Source organism: Squalius cephalus (assembly GCF_949319135.1).
Source record: "Squalius cephalus genome assembly, chromosome: 17".
Lineage (NCBI taxonomy): Eukaryota > Metazoa > Chordata > Actinopteri > Cypriniformes > Leuciscidae > Squalius > Squalius cephalus.
In genome coordinates, this window is record NC_137138.1 from 29,801,709 (window position 1) to 29,825,166 (window position 23,458).

A 23,458-nucleotide genomic window follows, 5' to 3' on the forward strand; every position below is an offset into this window, starting at 1 on the left:
ATGGTAATAACTATAAAGTATAATTACATGCAACTAACCCTAAACCAAACCCTAATCCTAACCCAATAGTAATAACGTAGTTACTTAATATTATAATATAATTCTTTATTGTCATTGTACAGGATACAACGAATTAGACCCCCCCCCCCCCCCAAATTATGCACAATTTACTGTTATCACTATCATAAGTACATTTAACGTGTAAAAAGGACACTGCAAACTAAAGTGTTAGTTTAGATGTTATTGTATTATCTAGATTGAATGAGTTAAACATTTTTATACTCTATATATATTTTACAATTCGGAAATATATTATTGTCTTCTAAAAGAAAAAATCGATTCTAAACTGCCGAAATGAGTTGTCAGCAATTCTAGTCTCACTTCCGGAACATATTCCGGAACAAATTCGCAAAATGCCACCTATGGTCTTTCATTGGCTGCCCGCGAACAATGGCTACTTTGACCCATCCTCAAACACTTTAATTGGTCAGTGTTGTTGACATATCCAAAAGGAAACTTCCAAAGGATGAAGATGTGAAGAGTTAGATGTTAAGATTCATTTTAACATTGATACCACAGCAGTATAACTGTATAACAGTATAACAATATTGTGTTGTGTTTCCTTCATTTTACTGTAGATTTCTCGAATGTCAGTGCTTATCCATTACAGATGGGGCAGTACAGACTTTTATTTGGACCAACTTGTCCCTCTGAATCACAACCTTTAAGTATGATTAATTATTGATGTTTATATTTTCTACCAAGCGTTTAAAATACATAGTGTTGTGTAGAGTATGCACCCATTGCACAGATGCAGGTTTCTGCTAACCAGCTAACTCATATTACTGTTTTGAAATAGTTCTGCTAATCAGCAGTGGGCTTTGGGTATTGAGTAATGATAAAGGATGGAGCAAGATTTTGGTTTTCAAACTGTAACGTTACATCATTCACATCTGTGCTCTGCTAACTATTTAGCTGTGGGTCCAGTTTGCTCACTTAATTGTAACACAAAGTGTTCTTTCTCTGAGTCTTTATTATTAGAACAAAGAGTAGTACTATAATTGGATGTAAAGAGTAATAACCACCGACCACAGTTGTCCTCGCTAACTTGCTCAAGTACTCTTTCTGTAAACACTCCCAGTAATGTCCAACTTCAAAATCAATGCCAAAGTACTGTCCCTACAGTGTGTTCAATTGTTGAGGATTAAGGAAGCCTCCGTAGATAAAATTCAGATATGTTAATGGGCGTTTTGCGGTAGTCCAATGACCAATCAGAGCAGAGTATGGGTCGCAAAAAGGAGAGGTCTAGAGAGACAGAATATTCAAACAAACCGTTTCAGACTCTTTGAGAAATGGGGTGATGTGCAATGTGCATTACTATAGAACTTCCCTGAAGCACTTCAAGTAGATTGATGGAAGGGACACTATTTACTGTAGTTAAGACAAAGTTCATGTCCAACATGTCTGCATGACATAGGCATGACTCTAAATAACTGTCTCCATCCCGCTGTGGCTATTTATATCCTAATACCATGACAAGTGCTTCATCTTGCGGAGTTTAATTGACCTTACAGGGGGCGCTGGCACCCCAGGACAAAGCGGCAGTAAGATTAATGCAGCAGAGTGTTCAATGGGCTGGCGTGGAGGTCTTTCAGAGGACTCTGCATGCTGAGTCTATGCAATGCTGGGACTCGCCTCACAAGCTCTTTAGTGAAGGTGGACGTCCCGACTAGCTCCCGACTGCAGGGGCGTCTTATCAGAGGGACAGTCCGTGCAGCTTTTGTCATTGTCAGTGTTGACATTACCTCTTGCGTCCATCCTTTTGTTTTGGTTTTAATTACATGTCGGAAGATGAAGAGCCTGTCAGTGTATCTTTATCTGGAGCGCATGCTAGTGTTTGGGGACTCCATTGTTGTTCTGAAGCTTGCACAGATTAGCTTTTCACCATCTAGGAAGTGCATTTTTTTAAAGCAATATTGAGCTTCTGTGCTGTCTAAGACCCACAATAACAATGCTACAAGGTTTTTTATGACTTGATGCCTGTGGAGAAATGTGAAAAACATGTCATCACTGAGCAATGTCTCCAAATATAACCAAGCTCACAGCTTTTTTAGTGATAACAGGGAGATTATTCAATGATACAAACAGTTCATTACGGCTGTTCAGTCAGTTCAGTGTTGATTCAGTTCTGCTGTATTTAATAAATTATTCAATAAGTTCATTTAATCTATAAAGCAATTATAGATTAGTGATTTAATTATGTATTTATTAGTTACAGTGCTAGTAATGTAACTTACACAAAACTATTTTTTTAAACAGTTTTAGGGTTCAACAATAACTGCAGAAAGACAGCAAACAATACTATTTATTCTTAATTGATGAACAGTAATAAGCATCAACATTTTTCTTGTCCTTAATGTGCGAGCATGCCATGGCTACCACACACAGTATGGGGATAGGAGTTACACTTTGTGACATGCCTCCAAGGCAAAGAAAGTTTTTAAGCTGCCTCAAAACAAGACCACTAGAGATGGTGGAACATGGTTAACAAAAATCTTTAATTTAGACAAAAGACGTGAGAAGTAAGTAAATCTAGAGCTGAGGTTCTTCCTGGTCTGGGGTATCTATGGCAGCTTCCTTCCACATGCCTAAACCAAAACTATGCCACCTTCAAAAGTAGAGATAAGACAGGAAAAAGCAAGACTTTACAGAAGAGTTAGCAGGGATTACACAGGCTTCACTCTCTTCAGCCAGTCACACTCTGGGCCATCCTCATCTTCAGCACAATGCCCTAGGCAATATGTACCCAGAACAATCCAACCTTAAGTGCAACAGGGTTCCTGGTTTTGTATATGGAGGTACTCATGATTGATGTTTTCTCCCAGGCAAGACCTACTCCTATGGAAGTTGAATGAATAAAATGTAACTCCTTGTGTTGCAGATGAGCATGGAAGAACCATTACTATTTCTCATTTTGCTGCTGTTGGACATTGTTAAACATATGTAATGGGCACATTCTAGTGGTTACAGTGTAGTGTAATTACTAGGGGTGTAACGATACGCGTATTCGTATCGAACCGTTCGGTACGAGGCTTTCGGTTCGGTTTTCGGTACGCACTACGTACCGAACGGTTCGTTGGACCATTTTTTCTGCCGACAAAAATTCCGTTATTTCAAATGAAGGCGCGGCGCGACCACAACATCAACTGGCAAATGCAATGTAAGGAACGACACTGAGCTACTCTTATTGTGTTTGTGTGGACCGTTTATCAGTTTTGACCTGTGAAGGGGACTCGCGAGCCCTATGCGCGAGCCTGATCAAGCAACACTACCAAACAGCGCTAAGAGATCCAGACCAGTAAAGAAAGCATTTGAATTTCAAATGCTTTTTGAATTCGGCACTGAAGTAATAACATCGCTGTGACAGCTAGTGCGAAACATGCACATTTCTCTGTTATTAACGGATCAAACAGCGCTGACGTGGAAACCAGGAAGAAACATCGTGCCATGAATGAACTGGCCGGTGTCAGATCAGCAACATTCACCGTAGAATGGATTTACTGTAGTAACACTAACTGCAAGGTATGGAAGTTTGTCAGGAATAGTGGGCTATAATGCTTTCAAGTAACATTACGTCTGTTTTATTTTGACATTATGAATACAATTATTGCTGCCCTCAAATGTTAATCTGAACTAAAATAAACCTTTGTTTATAACTAGCCTACTACTACAATATTACATTTCATTTTGTCCAAGGAGCTGTTTTGTTTTATATGCTCATAAGAAGAGTCAAGTATAGCTCCATTATTGTTCAGTAAAAAAAGCAACAAAAAAAAAATAAATAAAAAAAATCATACTTTATGATGTTAGTTTCATTAAATAAAATAATAATAATAAAAAAAAAATTCAAGGAAATTTCTCTGGCATTTATTTATTTTTGCTGTATGGAAAACGTACCGAACCGAACCGTACTGAACCGTGACACAAGTGTATCGTATCGAACCGAACCGTGCATTTTGTGAACCGTTACACCCCTAGTAATTACTTATGTTTATTCAAACTAAAAACTGTCTAATATCATAGCACCACAGTCCAAATTGTAATCTGCCAGCTTGGATTTGAAAATTCAGTTCAGCCAAATTCTATGACCCTCCCTATTTGTGACGTTATAGGCAAGACTCAGAGGTATATTTCATATTAGTTGACAAGCCAAGTAAACATATCAGAGCGCTGGCTAACTGTAGCATCAGCTTGTTCCTCTCACACAGAGCTGCTGGTAGCATTAGCATTAGCAAGCCTGATAAACAGTAGGGCAAGCTATGTACTGACTCTCCCCCAGAGACATAATACTCAGTTCTGAGTTGGTTTGAGTGGGCAAGAAGGCATAAATACTGACTGATGAATCAGTTGGCTTGGCCAGTAGGATATTCATTTTGACAAACAATTTGCATAAGTATAGCTCAGTCTGCCTCATGCAATGCAGTATTGCAGATTTACAGCAATAGGCCTACTGAAGCTAGTCACTACAGGTGTTCAGTCTTTCCTTGATAACACTTTAAATCATGGTGCTATATTCATTAGACAGTTATTCTCGATTTTCATAACCATAAATAATCAAAACATAACATAAAACATAACACTATAGTGGAGACATAATGTACCAGTTAAAAGTTGGACACACTTTCTCATTCAAGTGCATGTGAGGGTTGGTTCAAACTTTTGGCTGGTACTGTCCATGTTCTACAACAAAAGAACAAAAAAGTTTAACGGTTAAACAACACTGAATTTTACAAAAAAAAAAAAAAAAAAAAAAAAAAAAAAAAAAAACCCTGAATTTATAAAATGACAGTAAACCATCATTCAGATGTCATATAATATAATTGTAACATGGATATTCTGTTTTGGTTTGGTTCTGTTCCTATTAGCCCTCTCATTATTTGTTGACTTGGGCTGCAGCCAAAATCGCATACTTCCCTACTATATAGTAGGTGAAAAACAGTGACAAAAGAAGTATGTCCGAATTCACAGTACTCATAACAGTACTTCTTTCATTACTGCAATTTTTGACTGAATACACAGTATTCTACTGTGAACTTGTATACTGTAATTTCCTGTGCACAAACACAGTAAATTACTGTAGATTTCACATATGTTTTACAGTGTGTAATATGCATTTACCAGTTCTAACTCTATAGCGACACTCAGTAGCAGTTGACCCATAGACTGCAATTGTCGCATTTACTAGAAAACAATCAAACAACAAGCACTTTGTGTCTGTCCTCTGCGCTGCAACTTAGTATTATTTTTCTGCATGATTGGTTGGTGAACAAGATCATTGTTCAGACATCCCACCAAGTATTATTAATTTTGAAAATTTTTAAGTTTAAAACCATTGCAGAGAACAAGATTCCCAGTGAATCGATGTTGCACTGTTACAGACATCCACACAATGTCTGGGGACGCGCTTTTAAATGCATTGTGTAATCGTATTGTATCTGTCCTGTTTGATTTCATCCTCTCTGTTAAACCCTCCCCTTCCTATCCGTGACTATGTCAAGCTTAAATGTCACTAAACATGTGGCCAGTTTGGTCACCATAGGCCTATCCAAGTACAGATATGTTCAGAAACAATTCTGTCCTGTCCTCTTTACCTCTTTTTCCTATCTGTCACTCTCTTCTGCTCTCCTCATCTGTATGCTTGCGGGGATGGCCGGCCGGTGACTGCTTTGTCTAATCCATCCCTGCTCTGCATTGCTTGTCAAATTAATGAATCATCAGTCACCAGGTATTAAGGATGGAGAAGGCCTCCAGTGTCTGTACCCTCCTCCTTTATGCAGTGTTCCATCAATCCATCCATCTGTTTCATCAGTCCCAGCTTGAGACCTGGACAGGTCAATGCTCACCATTGATGATAACAATTAGCTTACTTTCTATTGTATGCTGGTGCCCAGATATGTCTTGGAACTGCATACATATACTCAAGCAAAAGAGTCTACCCTTATGTCTCTGTGATATTCTGCCAAGATATGGCTGAGGGCACATTGCTTGTTAGGTGGTTAATATAGTGTTGGATGTTGTTAGGGCATTGCTAGTCGTAGTTTTGTATTCTGAGTGGTTGTTAGGACATTGCCAGACTAGTTTCTTACTGGTGCAAGTCAATAAAAAGTTTCTTACTGGTCTAAGTCTAAAGAGTCCACCATCTAGGTATGACCATTTTCAGTGAGGGTTTAGGGATTTTTTTTTCTCTACAGTATTTTTCATCTGCCACGCATAATTCATATGTCTGATCACTTTGAAAGGTCAGATCACACCTCTCATCAAAAAGCCACATAATTTGCAGTATAATTTATGTGCAATTGTTTTATCTGGAAGAAACAATAATGGCGATTATTTGCTTTGCAAGCACCAATAAATAAATACAATCCAAGATGTCCAAATAATTCCTCATTGCCAGCTTTTATCTGTCTCTCTGGGCCCATGCCCTCCCATTCCTGTCTCGCACCACCCCCACCCCCCGCTTCATAACGCCTGCGGAGAAATGTGAAAAACATGTCATCACTGAGCAATGTCTCCAAATATAACCAAGCTCACACTACAGACAGATGCAGCAGCAGATATGGGAGGGCCTGCATGCTCATTTGTATGACATCACATAAAGTGTTGACCATGGATTTATAATGCAGAAACAAAACACACTTCCACTCTGTGACGTATTTCCAGTCTGTTGAAATGTCCAGGATCCTTGGTCAACAGATGATGCGATATCCTCCAGCAGTGGATACAACTGCAATTGTAATCGCATGACTGTGCACAAAGCGTACAGGGATTATTTATAGCCCATCTGTTTAATTTGGGTCTCCAAAGTGACTTAATCTGATGGATGATTTTGCAGAGTTAAATTCAGGTGATAATATCCACATTAAGCTTCATACAATACATCAAATGTCGCCAAGACAGAGGTCAGGTAAATATGAGGATTTTTAATGTTACATTTCCTTTGGTTATTATAACCGTCTGAAAAGAATACAGATGGATGGGTTGTCACCATTAAAATATAATGATATTCATATTACATTTATTATGTATGTCAGTTAGTGGTGTTTGCTACCTGCACAGATCACAAGGGATCTGCCAACCCCAGTTGGAAAACCCTGGCTCTATAGGATGTGTTTTACTATGGAGGTGGCCACGCTTGTCTGTAAATTCAGCTGGAGATCACCTGAACTCAACCGTTATCATAAATAGCAACCACAGAGCATTAAAAGTCCATTTAAATTTATGGTGCAGAAAGTTACCCCTTTATATCCTGTTCCGACCTAATTACAATGTCCCAGTCTTGTTCAGATGGAAAAACAAATTTACATAGCTCTTCATCTGTGATTCTGATTTGGCAGCGGCCTCTGTGACGTTAAGATGAGTCCCTTGGGGAGAAATGTTTGTAGCATTGTCTTGATAGCAAGCTACCACACACCAAGACTGCACATAGACGCAAACATGCTTAAACTTAGTACCTTCACTGCGCTATCAATTTGGTGGGGCTGGATGGGGCTGACACTAACACTATTGTGGAACAGTGGTCTGGAGCTAGGCTATAAAGGATGCAGCAGATTAGCACAATCTGCTACACTTCACTGGAAATGTATAGCACTGTGATACAGATCATGAATCGGGCCTTTATACTACTGGAGGAGTACTTTGCTGCACTGAATAAATTATAGCCTGTTGCTGAATCATACGGTGGCCGAGAGAACTCAATGTGCTGCAAGTGAAGAAAACACATGCAAATAGAAAAAACACCCGCAAATTAAAAAAAACATCTTCATCAGTTTCACAACACACGTGTGCTCCAAATACTCACAACACAACCACATACAGAAACGCGCTGCAAAAGTTCAAAACACAACCAAATACATAAACACGCTGCAAAAGTTCACAACACAACTAAATACAGAAACGCGCTGCAAATAACACAGACCACAACAGAAATGTTTCCAGGGGACCCCAATAAGTGATGAACCCGACTGATAACTTTATTCAATTTCTGTATATTCCCTACCTGTTAGACAGGTAGGAAGGTTAAATATGACATTTATTATGGGTTTATGTGAAGATTGTTTTAAGTTCACTTAAATTAAAAGTTGTTATATATATATATTTTTTTTTAAGCCTAATAAATGTAAAAAAAAAAAAAAAAAGATCGCTTTCAATTACACTGTAATGTTGAATGGCTATAATTAATGTTTAAAATGGGGGTGGCTGTATTAGTTTCAGTAATACTGGCCTTCACTCATAAAAAGATGCCATTAAACAAGTATTTAAAATATACTGTCTTTATGTTGTTTCTACATTCATTTGGTGATGAACTGTGTAAATATTACATTATAATATATATATATATATATATATATATATATATATATATATATATATAAAACTAATACAAACATAGTGTTTTAAATTGTGATTTTTCACAGAAAGAAATGTGTGAATAATCTAGTGAATTTTATTAATCGATTAACAGCACTAATATATATATATATATATATATATATATATATATATATATATATATATATATATATATATATATTTATATGTGTGTGTGTGTATATATATATATATATATATATATATATATATACAGTATATATATTTATATATATATATATATATATGTGTGTGTGTGTGTGTGTGTGTGTGTCTGTGTCAGGTGTGGCTGTGACAATGAAGCGCATGACAATGAATAATTCATGGAAACAGTCTTTAATCCAAAAATCCACAGGAAAACTCAGGAAACAGAATTTACAACCACCTAACTTATATGACACCGAACAAAGAACTAAATGAGCACAGGACTTAAAGGGGGGGTGAAATGCTCATTTTCACTCAATCTCCTGTTAATCTTGAGTACCTATAGAGTAGTATTGCATCCTTCATATCTCCAAAACGTCTTTAGTTTTATTATATTTAGAGGTGAAAGATTGGCTGTACCGAGTCTTTCCGGAAAAAACCGAGCGGCTGGGGGCGGGCCGTGTGGGCGGTGTGCTATAGCTGTGCTAACTGATCTAACAACAACACAGAGAGACATTTGAAGTAGTTTACTCACCGTGACTGCTCGATCCTTAAGCATTAGACGATCTGCAAATAAGTCGATCTGGGCTTTGTTAATAAAACAATCATCGTCGAAATGCAGGGAACAAAGAGTCGTGCACAACCTCCGTTGATGCTTCGAAAAAACAAACTCCATCCACTATTCCCTTAACGCTGGGTTCTTTGGGAATCTGTGCAGGGTTGTCTTGCCCTGCCAACCAAAAACCCACTTCTTTGGTGACATTGACTTCCCTAAAAGCCGAGCATAGCGCTTTGAGGTAACGTACTGCTTTCGCTCTCTTCTCTCTCTGGTCTGCGAGTGCGCGCGCGGCCGCGGAGAAGTGCCCTTAGGACCCATGTAAGGAAATTCCGCTCTATCTTACGTAAGACAGAGCCATACTCGAAAAAAACTTTCCGAAACTTGTGACAAACCGGAAGGAGTATTTTTGGAACAAAAATACTCCTTCAAACGTACAACTTAACTTTTGAAACTTTGTCCATGTTTAGCATGGGAATCCAACTCTTTAACAGTGTAAAAAACTCAGTATGCATGAAACAGCAATTCACCCCCCCTTTAAATACACAGAGGAACTAAAGAGTAAATCAATTGGATAACAGATTAACTGAATCATTAATCAAGGGAAAACAGAACAAAAATGCAAGGAAAACTAAATCAAAACAGAGCACACACGTTACACTAACTCCCCCGCCCGTAAGGTGCGTCCTCACGCCACGAGGAGTCCATCTAAAGAAGGAGGGAGAAGGCTCTGGTGAATGACATGGAGCTGGAGAGGGGTGTAACCAAATAGAGACAGGTAAAATAGTCCATGGGGTAGTGGAGGGTGGGAGGAGCCTTGGGTGAGCCAGCAGCAGGAGTAGCCAGGCAGGGACCCAGGCCATAGCCAGCAAGATGATCCAGGAGGGAGGAGCCATGGTGGAGGCCTGTGATGAGGGACCAGGGATGCAATCTCCTGTGACGGATCCGGCTGTGGTGGAGACCTAGACTGAGCCAAGGAGACATGGAGCCAGGGTGACACTGCAGGTCTGGCGGGCCAAGGTGGAGCTGACGGCTCTTGGGAGCAAGGTAGAGGTGGGGAACCATAAGACTGGGGTGGAGCCAGTGTGACCGAGTACAACTGCAGAGCCAAGTGGATCCAGTGGTATGAGGGACCATGGTGGAGAAGAGGGAGCATGGAGCCAAGGCGGAACTGATGGGTCCGGAGTCCGGGGCTCGGTGGCTGGAGGCAGAGACGGACGGACGGACGGACGTGGACGTATAAACACGGACGTGGACGCACGCACCAGTTGGTTTTTCGCTGAGGAGCCGATCGGCCCCCGGAGTCAGCGGTGGTTCAGCAGTAGTGGCGAGGGGACTACGTCCTCCGTTCCCTCGGTTGCATACGCAACCAGGACGTTCCCTTTCAGTCGAGAACATCAGACGTAGTCGACGTCGACTGAATGGGGATCTATTGAAAGCGCCACTTGTACTGCCACCTTCCAGTGCCTAGACAGAAGCCTCCTGATCCCCCCGCGAATTAAGGCGGAGAAGGGACAGGGCTTTAGGCCAGGGAAGTCACTTCTGTTCCTACAGGACCACTGGGAAAGCGTTCCCTGTACATGGAAGGAAGGGACGCTGTGGAAGCCACATCCTGCTCACAATTAGATACATGTGGAGAATACACATATGGACTGGGCGAATTGACGGGCAGTACAACATATGGAGTGTCACTGGGGAGGCTCCAGCCTATAACCTGGGGGAGCTACTTTCCAGACAGTGATGGCAGAAAACTCTGCCAAGGGAAGACACGGGCTCGCCGTAGCGAGTCGTATCGTGGAAGAATACACATATGGGACATCGCAACATATGAACCCAGCCTAGCCTAGTTCCACTAGTGTATACGAGTGGTAGGCCTGTCGCTGAAGGGTATGGAGGAACTCGACAGGGTTCGGTTAAAGGGAACTCAACTGGAGCAAAAATGGCGCACGTATCCAGTCCATAGGAGGGGAATGGTGCAGCAAGCTGACACTTCGAACCGGGCTCGAGTGAAACTGGCTTCATGAGAAGGGAGCCCTTGAGAAGCAGCAGTTCGAACATAGGACACCTATGCCCATCCCCCAACTCTAGAATATCTCTCAGCGAAGCACACTGTGTCAACGCCTAGGCGGGAGCACCACTCACTTCAGAGGAGCTCACCACGTAAGTGGACACGTGCATCTCGGGATTTAACACCAAGATGAAGGCAGCCACCTTTATCAGTGGGCCAACGTCGCTTGGTAACAGCCTTCCCTTTCTGGTGATTTCCTTAACAGACAAGAGCTGGTCTAAGGTCCTAAGGCTTGCATTCTGTGCACGTATAACCGCAATGAAGTGGACGGACAGAGAAGCCGCCTTCTCCGGGGCAGCGGTTGCAGGTTCACCACTTGGTCCCACCTTTTAGGGAGGGGTAGGAACCTTGGGCACACATCCAGGCCGGGGTCTCAGCTAGTGAGAGTTATCCGGCCCGAATTCCAGGCACAACTTGTTGACCGAAAGAGAGCAAGTCCCTACCCTCTAGTAGAGACCAATGCAAGCAGGAGAACTGTTTCTTTAAAAACAGAATTTTTAATTCACTGCCTGCAGTGGCTCAGGGGCTGTATCTGCAGTACAGTAGCAGGATAAGGTCCAAGAGGATAAAGAGGGGCGCAAGGCTTTTAGTTACCTTGATCCCTCAGGAATCTGCCGATCAGGACGTGCTTCCCAGCTACTGCATCATGATGTGCGAAGAAAAATAGATGCAACATCATTTTGAGGGTGGAGGACACAGCCCTCACTCCAACCCATCTTCCAAAGAGAGCACTGAAATGACCGAACCCTTTCAGGATCTCCTCACGGAGAGAAGACTCACTCAACGAATAGTTTCCACTTCTATTTGACGTAAGCAACACTTCCTCTTACGGGGTGCTCTCGCAGAAGTGATGGTGACCACCACATATTCCTGCGGTAACCACCTGAACCCTCCGCATCCACTTTTAGGACCAGCCTGGACTTCTCCAGGGGTCTGAACGCGGGTGCCATTATGCCCCGTCCCTGAAATGTATTCAGGGGAAGTCAGGAAGGGCTGTCGAGGGGAACTAGGTCTGGTTGGGCCAAAAAAGGGGCAATTATCAAGACCTGTTCCACTCCTGACCTCCTGAGTCTCCACTCTCCCTGGCCATAGGCTGTCATGGGGCTCATGGGCGGCACGATTGAACAGACCAAAAGAAATAGTGGAATGAAGCAACCTCAGAAGCTTCTGACTCCAAGGAGGGCGAGTTGTGACATGCGAGGGAAGGTCAGCGCAATGATCGCTATGTGTCTTTTAGACCAGTACCAGCTCGCTGAGCAGCGGTGGTTCAATGCAAGGTGAACTGCAACAACTCGAGGTAATGGATACCAATGCAGTCGGAGGTCGCCCAGGCCTCCGTTAAAGCATGCCCTTTGTACGTGGCCCCTCAGTCGATGTTAATGGACCTCTTTCTCGGGGCTGTGACCCGGAGAAACAAAAGGACTGAACACAGACTGAGGGTTTGACTGCAGGCTGGGGTGATCTGTTGTCACACCGGGTATGCGGCTCGGCCACGGTCACCTCGGGACTCGACCTTAAGCCAGTGCTGGTCTCCATATGGAGGAAGCCATGTGGCTGCATCTACCATATGCCCCAGGAGCCTCTGAAAATGTTTTCAGTGGGACCCTTTCTCACTTCTGTGTAGCACCGACCATCTTCTTGAAGAGGCATGTTGGATCGAGTCCATCTCCTTACTGGAAAAGAGATACTCAGCCAGTGGGCGAGATTACTCTCTCCCAGCCGACCTGAAGACCCAACTGGCTATGGAGCACTCGAAGGGTAGGACTCTGTACTTGATACTTAGAACCCTCGAATGCACACACAGGATGGCCCGTGGTGCGGAAGGGCTAGAGATCTGTGATCAAGTACATGCCATTCAGGTTGAACGCTGCAGACCAAAGGCGAGACGCCTGACTGTGTAGTAACTTGGACGGGGGCTTTCGAAAAAGGGCCCATTTCAAGTGACACAGGGTCAAGTCACGACCCACCTCGTACTAGGTACATGAAGGACGAGTTCCTTAAAAACTGGCCTTCATATCGGCTGCAGGGAGCGGCACTATCGTGTCCTTCGACATGCGCGCACAAGACAGGAGCACTGCTCAACACTAGGTGTGATGAACATCACTGATTTTTCAGGAACACGTCTGCTCAACACCTAGTGTGATAATTATCACTGAACTTGAGCGGGCGTCGGCTATCATGAGTCTGATAGTCACAAACTGGTCCAGACTGGTTGGGAAGCTCTTTCGCCTCTACAAACCAGGCACAGGAGACCACAGACATACCTGAGGTGGGGCAGCGAGGTGAAAGACAGAGATGTGAGTGTGCAGTGCAACACTTACCTGTCTCCACCGGGTCCTCAAACCGCACCAAGCTGCCGGCTGGCAACCAAGAGGGGGCTGAGGGGTGCAAGGCTATCCAGACCCAGGAATAGAGAAGTTTGCTCTTTTTCTGAAAATGTGGGTACCGCTGGCCCAGTTTTTTACAGGAGCCAACGGAGGAACAGACCAACACAAAACAAAAAACTCCAACCGGCTCTCCACCGGCTGGAGGGAGTGGATCGTTGGCCACTCCAAGAGCAACTTTTCCATCCCTGGTTGGCCCATCCAGATTCAGCGTTTACGCTGTCGCTTACCACCTGACTTGGCAGCGCCTGTAATGGGCTGGGCAGCCCTCCTGCGGCCGGCTCCACGTCGAGACCTGGGTGGAGGCTGCTGCGATGGTCCGACGTGAGCGGAGGCAGCCGCAGGGGGACGCCCTCGGCGATGGGCAGGCGGAGGATCTGCCCCCGGCGGACGGATGAAGGCAGCAGCGGGCCGCCGGGGCAGGATGTGTCGGGTGACCTCCGTCTGCACCTGGGCGGCGGAGAGCTGTTGGGCACAGCTTTCCACCCTGTCGCCGAACAACCCAATCTGGGAAACTGGGGAGTCCAGGAACCGAACCTTGTCCGCATCCACCATCTCAACCAGGCTGAGCCAACGATGGCACTCCTGGACCACTAGGGTGGACATCTCTAGACCAACTGTGCACGCTGCAACGCTCGTGCCAGTGAGGGCGAGGTCAGCAGCAGTGTGGAGCTCACTCATGAGCGCACGGTCTAGACTACCCTCGTGCATGTCCATGAGTGTCTTGGCCTGGCCTGCAACAACGCCATGGCATGCAAAGAGGAGGCAGCTTGCCCGCAAGCTCTGTAAGCTCTGACCATCAAACCTGACGCGAGCTCACAGGCCTGCGAGGGGAGACAAGGATCCCCCATAAGCAGCGGCCGTTGGACACAGGTGCACCTGTTGTCGCAACAGACCGCTCCACTGGAGGGATAGCCTCATAATCCTTCACCATTCCTCCCTCAAGGGTAGCGAGGGGGGAAGAACCACTCAGGCAGTTTTCAGCAGTAAAAGGTGCCATCCACGACCTAGTAAGCTCTCCATACACTTCGTGAAAGTTCTGGATCCGGCTCAAGCAACGTTACACTCCCAGAGGGAGACAATGCAGTCGAGTCATCATCTCCAGAGGCCAGCTCACCCTCTGATGCTACAATCGGCGTCCTGTCCTCTGGGGGAGCCCCAGGTGAAACGGCCGGTCCACCCATCACGGATGGAGCAGCACGCTCCATGGGGGACTCCACCGGCTGCGGTGGAAGGGAGGAGTGAGGAGCCCACAGGGAATGGTTACCGGGCGAGACATCCAACATTGTCACTGATCCTCCTGTCACCCACCCCACGCGGCACCCGAAGGCGGGGTGTGGTAATGGGGACTCACGCTTCGCGGACAAAGGTGAGTCTCGACCTCAACACCGTTACAGAGAGACAGGGAACGAATGCATCCAGAAACATCTTTTTCTTTCTTTCTTTCTTTCTTTCTTTCTTTTATATTATTTATTTATTTATTTTGAAAAAGATGTAAATGCACCATGTTGCTCTTTTAGGAAACGTCACCAGTGCCTGAGCACAGAGGGAATGACTGCGGCAACACTGAGTCAGTGAACTGAAACAGTGAAGCACTCACTTCTCGCCCTCTAACCAACCGTCAAACACACAAACAAATAGAAATTTGTTGCTGTTAAAACAGCAGTTAAGAGCTCAAGAAGCTCATGATCACCGCTGCACTCACGCTGTAGAAACACCAACACTGGGAGGTCTTCCCGTCAGAACACAGACACACTCGCTTGCTGTGTAAACAGTAGTAACTTCAGAGACATCCGATCGGCTCCGAAGCGAAAGGCAACTGGTGCGAGCGTCCACGTCCGTGTTTATACCCTCGCGGCGGGGCGGAGCGTGTAATCACGCACGCCAATGTTGAATTGGCTTGATTAAATAGTAGTACGAAGAAGACAGGCTCACTAGGCGTAATCCCCATTCAGTCGACATTGACTACGTCTGACGTTCTCGACTGAAACTGGCACACCCTAGGAAACTGGGCAACACAGGGAAAACAGAACCACACAGAAACAGAAAAAAACTGAGATAAACTAATGCAGAACAACTGCGGCAACATTTCCAAGACTTAATGACTGTATGAACTATGATAACTTCATTTCATCAATCTGCATAGACTGTGTTATTCTTACTGTTGTCTTGTCAAGTTTTGTGGCTCCGCAAAACTCAGCCAGTCCTCCAGCCTCGCCGGATGTCTACAGCTCTTGGCCAGGGAGTCCCTGTGAGGTTGAGCCTCCAGCCTCTGTACTCTTCGCTCCATCTTGGCCTGTCGTCCTGTCGGCTTCGCCTTGGATCTTCCCGCCTGTCCTCCATCACTCCGGCTCCACCTCAGCCCTCGGGTACTCTGGCTTCGCCTCTGACACTTTTCGCCGTGGCATCACTGAGGTCTCCAGTGCCAGCGATGTTGCTCGTTTCCATCGGCTCTCCATCTGTGCCTGTGGATCCATCGACCTCATCTACGTCGGTCGTCCCCCAGTTGTTGTCAGCCTTTACACCATCTTGGCTCCTCCGTCCCTCTACTACGTCATGGACGGTTGACACTGGGGAGCTCTGGGTCTGTGCCATCGGGCTGTTCCCATCATCGCCGCCAGGTGATAGTCATAATCCTCACATCCCTCCTCTGTCACCATCTCCTGTCACCACCCCTTCGCCACCTCCTTGCCCACCTCTTAAACCCCCTCAATCCGTTCCTCTGCCATCTTTTTGTTACGCCGCAAGGTCGTGCCTTGCCGGAGGGGGGTGTATTGTTACAATTATGTTCAGTTTCTTTTAGTTTGTGGACTTTGAGTTTGTATTTTATCAGATCCTGTTTTCCTATGTTCATTTTCCCGCTCCTCCTTTGTTACCATGGTCACCGTCATTATGAGTTTATTTGGTTCAGCTGTGTGTGATTAATTACCTTGTTTGTCAAGTCAAGTCAAGTCAAGTTTATTTATATAGCGCTTTTCACAACATAGGTTGTATCAAAGCAGCTTCACAGTAATAAATTAAAACAATACATCAATGTTTGTTTCTAGTGGAACGTCCACGTTTGGTAATGCTGATCAATGGTATCGTTGATTGATTAATTCAATTAAATATCCCCAAATATCCCCAACTGAGCAAGCCAAAGGCAACAGTGGCAAGGAACCGAAAAACTCCATCAGGTGACCTAATGGAGAAAAAAAAAAACCTTGGGAGAACCCGGGCTCAGTCGGGGGCCAGTTCTCCTCTGGCGTTTATGAACTAGAGACCGGATTTAACTGTAAGATTAAAAGTATTATATAAATGCCTGGCTGAAGAGATGCGTCTTTAATCTAGTTTTAAACTGGGAGAGCGAGTCTGAGCAACGAACAGTATCCGGAAGACTATTCCAGAGTTTTGGAGCTAAATGTGAAAATGCTCTCCCTCCTTTGGTGGATCTGGATATCCTAGGTATGACCAAAAGCCTCGAATTTAGTGATCTTAAAGAGCGCGATGGATTATAGGGCGATAGAAGATCGGTTAAATAGACTGGAGCTAAGCCGTTTAGGGCTTTATAAGTCAGTAGCAATACCTTGTAATTAATACGTGACTTTATAGGTAACCAATGTAGAGATGATAAAATTGGTGTTATATGATCATATTTTCTTGATCTAGTAAGAACTCTAGCGGCGGCATTTTGGACTAACTGTAGCTTGTTTATTGAGGATGCAGGACAACCAGCTAATAAAGCATTACAGTAATCTAGTCTCGAGGTCATGAATGCATGAACTAACTTTTCTGCATCAGAAACTGATAGCATGTTACGTAGCTTAGCAATGTTTCTAAGGTGGAAAAAGGCTGTTTTTGAAACATATGAAATATGATTTTCAAAAGACAGGTTGCAGTCTAGTATAACACCCAGGTCTTTTACTGTAGAGGATGAAGTAACAGGACATCCTACTATGTTAAAGTTGTATTGTGAGAGGTTTTGTGGGTGGTTTTTTGAACCGATAAGTATTATCTCTGTCTTGTCTGGATTCAATAAAAGGAAATTGCGCGTCATCCAATCTTTTATATCTTTAACACACTCTGTCAATTTGGATAATTTAGCGTTTTCATCCGGCCGTGATGAAATATATATTTGAGTGTCATCAGCATAACAATGGAAACTAATTCCATGTTTCCTTATAATATTTCCAAGTGGCAGCATATATATTGAGAATAATAGAGGGCCTAAGACAGATCCCTGCGGCACTCCATAGTTTACTGTAGTTATGATCGATTTTTCTCCATTTAAATAAACAAAATGGTAGCGGTCAGATAAATATGATCTAAACCAGCTTAATGCTTGTCCTTGAACACCAGTATAATTTTGTAGTCGATCTAAGAGTATTGTATGATCTATAGTATCGAACGCAGCACTAAGATCAAGTAAAACTAGTATTGAGATACAGCCTTGGTCAGAAGCTAAAAGTAAATCATTTGTGATTTTAACGAGCGCAGTTTCAGTGCTATGATGCGGCCTGAACCCAGACTGAAACTTTTCATAGATGTCATTTTCTTGCAAGAAAGAGCCCAGTTGAGAGGACACAACTTTTTCTAGTATTTTAGACATAAAGGTAGATTTGAAATGGGTCTATAATTTGCTAGATTATGTGGATCTAATTGTGGTTTCTTAATGAGAGGTTTTATAACTGCCAGTTTAAATGTTCTTGGAACATAACCTAATGTGGCATTAAGAGGAGTTACTAAGGATCTAATGTAATGACTACGCCACCTGGGAATTCTCAACCCAGGAAAACCAACCTAAGAATTAGGCTGCACAGATTTATTCCCTTAACAGGACAAGAGACGTGGATGAATAAATAATTACTTTTTTTATTAGAGGACACAGGTGTAATAATTCAAGACAAGGACAAGACAAGGACAATTGTTCAAAATAATACTTCCACGATAAGTTACACGAACTTCACAACATAAATACAAAATAAATACATTAAACCAAAAACACAACTCAAATAATCAGACAACAGGACTGAGTGAGGCCAGCAGGGGGGACACTCAATGAGCACTACAACACTCCGTAAGTAACACCAAAAATGCAAAAGAAAAACCAAAGCAATAACCACATCAGTATCACCTTCACACCGGTGCACATCCACAGCACAAAAATAATCAAGTCAAGCCCCGCCCCTTTGCTCTTGGACACTCAACTCCTAACGAAATCAAAAACAGAATATACAGAGAATAATTACATACAGTTCACAGTAGAAACAGATACAAAATAACAAAATAACTAAACAATGAACCTTAGAAAGAAAACAATAACCAAACACACAACACTCTCCTTGTAAACATTCACACACTCGCACGTTGCCTACACACACACACACACGCACACACACACACACACGCACAAACACGCTAAAACTGCAGGGCGGCGATATTCCTCCTGTCAACCTGCATACGCCATTAAAGCACTAACAGTTTCTTGTTCGGCCGCAGCCAGAGTGGAATGAAATTGACGCGAATCCTTTCGTTTTAATATAGTTGAGACAGCAGCAAAACAGCAGCGCTCCGTAATCAACGAGCGAACGTCGGGTAACCCCAGCAACGGAATCCTCCCCGCTACTCGGCAGAATACGCTGCGCTTCTGAAACGACAACTTTAATTAAAAGACATATCAGAGCATGACGCACATATACAAATAACCTGCATACTTGGGGTACGAGGAATCCCAGTCACGGCAGTCCGAAGTGCCCATAAATCAACGTGCACGCTGTAACATAAAACACAAGGCATTTCAATTTACCCACTGCCCTATAAGGGAAGGAATGACGCTACAAACGACCGCGTTCCTACCTGTGAAGAGGCTGCAAACACATCAACCATGGGAGACAGTACTCGTTCTCCTATATGCCATGGGACCACACAAACAATTTTCCCGCATGCCTCTTCACAGCATGCGGAACCGGAAAAGCAAGGAAGCTTCGTGACGGGACTCAATACAGGGCAGGTATATATATGCTCCGCCTTTAGCTGTGATAGGTTTAATAAATAAACCTGAAGCAACCAATAGTAGCCTGAAGTCAAACACCTATACTGCCACACTAATGATAAAGATGAGTTAATAATATTGAGGAGAGGCTCTTCCACTACAGGTAACACTTCTTTCAATAGTTTAGTTGGCATAGGATCTAATAAACATGTTGTTGTTTTAGATGAAATGATAAGTTTATTTAACTCTTTTTGTTCTATAGTTGTAAAGCACTGTAATTGTTCTTGCGGGGTGATAATTGAGGCCGAATTATAAGGCGCGATTGAGGATTGAACGTTTACAATTGTGGTTCTGATGTTTTCTATTTTCTCAGTGAAGAACTTCATGAAATCATTACTACTAAACTGTAACAGAATATTTTGTTCAGGAGACATCTGTTTATTTGTTAGTCTAGCGACGGTGTTAAATAAGAACCTAGGATTGTTATGGTTGTTTTCTATTAGATTGCGGAGATGTTCAACCCTGGCCTCTTTTAGGGCCTTTTTATAACGTGACATACTGTCTTTCCATGCGATTCTAAAGACCTCTAAGTTAGTTTTTTTCCATTTACGCTCTAAATTACGGGTTTCTCTCTTTAGAACATGCGTAGTATTGTTGTACCATGGTGCTTTACTTTTCTCTCTGACCTTTTTTAGTCTAATGGGTGCAACAATATCCAATGTACCAGAGAGAATGGTGCTCATAGTGCTAGTTAATTCCTCAAGTTCATCTGTTTGTTTGGGTTCACTGAGCAGCTGAGACAAATCAGATAAGCTATTTGAAAAATGATCTATGGTGGATGGAAGGATTGTTCTGCCTAATCGATAACGCGGCGCAGCATGATATATTACAGGGGTACGTAATATGCAAGTTACCATGTAATGGTCAGTGACATCTTCACTTTGTGGAATTTTATCTATATCGGTTGGATCGGTTCCATGTGATATAATTAAATCGAGTGTATGATTAAAACGATGAGTTGGTCCGGTAACGTTTTGCTTAATCCCAAAGGAATTTAATAAATCTGTAAACGCAGCCCCTAGCGCATCATTTGAATTATCTACGTGGATATTAAAGTCTCCAACAATTAATGCTTTATCGAAATTAACTAATAGGTCTGAGAGAAAATCTGCAAACTCTTTTAGGAAATCCGCGTAAGGCCCAGGCGGTCTATATACGGTAGCCAAGGCTAGAGATAATAGGGATGTTTTTCTAACATCTAAGAGCGTAACATTTAGTACAAGTGTCACAGGTCGGGGTGGAGCGCCAGCGGGCCGCCCACCCCTTCGCTTGCGTGCCGCCCCTGAGGAGCCGGCCGTGGACACAAAGGAAATGGCGGACACAGCATTCAAAATAAATATACTCTTTATTAAATAATAAAAACAATGTTAAAAGTCTCTTCAGTTCAGGTTCTCTTCATGTATCTCTTCGCATTTCTCAGCACCTTCGGACAGAGAGAGGAATGGACATAATCCACAGCTTCCGTGTTCTCTTCAGCGTTCTCTTCGCGTTTCTCAGCACCTTCGGACAGAGAGAGGAATGGACATAATCCACAGCTTCCGCATTCTCTTCAGCGTTCTCTTCGCGTTTCTCAGCACCTTCGGACAGAGAGAGGAATGGACATAATCCACAGCTTCCGCATTCTCTTCAGCGTTCTCTTCGCGTTTCTCAGCACCTTCGGACAGAGAGAGGAATGGACATAATCCACAGCTTCCGCATTCTCTTCAGCGTTCTCTTCGCGTTTCTCAGCACCTTCAGACAGAGAGAGGAATGAACATAATTCACAGCTTCCGCGTTCTCTTCTTCAGCGTTCTCTTCGCATTTCTCGGCACAGCATTAGCAGGCTCTTCACTGGACTCAGACAGAGAGAGGAATAGACACGTGTAACTCACAGCATTAGCAGGCTCTTCACTGGACTCAGACAGAGGGAGGAATAGACACGTGTAACTCACAGCATTAGCAGGCTCTTCACTGGACTCAGACAGAGGGAGGAATAGACACGTGTAACTCACAGCATTAGCAGGCTCCTCACTGGACTCAGACAGAGAGAGGAATAGACACGTGTAACTCACAGCATCAACAGGCTCTTCACTGGAGCCAGACAGAGGGAGGAATAGACACGTGTAACTCACAGCATTAGCAGGCTCTTCAAGCATTAGCAGGCTCCTCACTGGACTCAGACAGAGGGAGGAATAGACACGTGTAACTCACAGCATTAGCAGGCTCCTCAAGCATTAGCAGGCTCTTCACTGGACTCAGACAGAGGGAGGAATGGACAGCTGTGATTGCGAGTGAACAGCAGAAACAATTCCCACACTCACATTTCCACCACACCCTGTAAGGTTTCACTCGTGCTCATTTCCACAATAAAACTGCAACTCAACAGACCCACAGTGCACCAAGGCCTCCGCCCGCAATCCAGCCGAAGTTCTCTCTGGCTCTCTCATCTGTCTCTCTCATCTGTCTCTCTCGTCTGTCTCTCTCTCTCTCGTCCTCTCTCTCCCGCGGCCTCCCGCCACGGCCGCTCACGTACTGCACGCCTCACCTCTCCTCGTCCCGGGGAAGAACCACCCTCACTTTCTCTTCCTCTGACTTTTTATACTCTCATGAGCTAGTGTGGCCCCATTCAAACGCTCAGCGCAAATTACCCACACCTGCTGTCAATCCGCCACTAGGTTACCATAGCGACAGGCACTCACCCAGGCTTTGGGACGGTGTTTCGCTTCCCAAATCTCAGCGGGGACATTTCTCTAGCAGGGATAGTCCCGGGCTTATTTGTCACCCCGTGACACAAGTACTTCAAACGAAATAAACTTATAGCCCGTTTTCTGAGTAACATTGAGAATATCTCTATAGATTGTTGCAACACCGCCGCCACGACCAATCAGACGGGGTTCGTGTTTATAGGAGTATCCTGATGGAGTAGACTGTTTGTATCTGTACTTAAGTTCCGTTTTCTTCTCTGTTCATTGTTTGTTGTTGTTCGTGTATAGCACATTGTCTGGCATGTTGGCTTGACATTCTGAGTTTGTAATAAATCATATGTTATTTTATGATCATCTTCGACTTCTGTGGATTTGAGCGTTACAACCTGCACATGACCACATTAACACCGTCTGAGCAGGCCTGCAGCAAGCCAGGGCTGCGCCTCAGATTTAGTTCTGGCCAGTTCCCACTCTCCGCCTCCACCTGCTAAGTCCCCCTCAGTCCCCCTCAGTCCCCCTCAAGAACACTGCTCAAATCCTTGTGTTACTGTATGTCCATGGTTGGATTTGCATCGCTTTCAAACGCTACACTGAAATAGTTTGATCAATGTTCCCCCATAGATGCCACAAATTAAATGATTATTATGTTGGTTGAGAAGCCAACATATTATACTATTTAAATTTTTATAATTATTATTATTCCCTCTTCTTCTGAGACTTCTTTTTTTTTTTTTTTTTTTTGACTGCTACTCCTCTGAGAGATTTGACTCTTATTGACGGAAATTTCCTTCATTTTCGAGAAAACTCTTCCCACGTTATTGACAGAATTTTTCTGGCCTTCCGTGTTTTCACTGTTATACAGTAGGGGGCGCTATTATACATCTTCTGAAAGAGTACTGAATCTTCTGATCAAAACATGTTCGAGGAAGATGCAGAAAAAAGTGATATCATATTTAATCATAAGCATATGTAAAATAATATGATCACCAACATTAAACAGCATATAAATCAAAACTGCCTAATGTTACTGAATGAAATTTTGACCCAGGAAGAGCTATAGGACTGTGCAAGCTTTGGGGGTATTGATCGACTCAATCTACTCCCTCTATGTTTTGAACATTGTCCGATCTGGAGGTAGTCTTTGACAAAAACGTGATTTTCTCA

At 43.7% G+C, this 23,458-nt stretch overlaps 1 long non-coding RNA gene across 1 annotated transcript; it reads right to left on the reverse strand.

Moving 5' to 3' along the window:
* Positions 1 to 18,411: 18,411 nt before the first annotated feature.
* Positions 18,412 to 19,561, reverse strand: LOC307145077. Its single transcript, XR_013818886.1, has 3 exons — positions 19,415 to 19,561; positions 19,273 to 19,331; positions 18,412 to 19,205 (listed from the first exon to the last, which is right to left on the reverse strand). It is a non-coding gene; the product is annotated as an uncharacterized lncRNA (long non-coding RNA).
* Between the last annotated feature and the right edge of the window lie 3,897 nt (positions 19,562 to 23,458).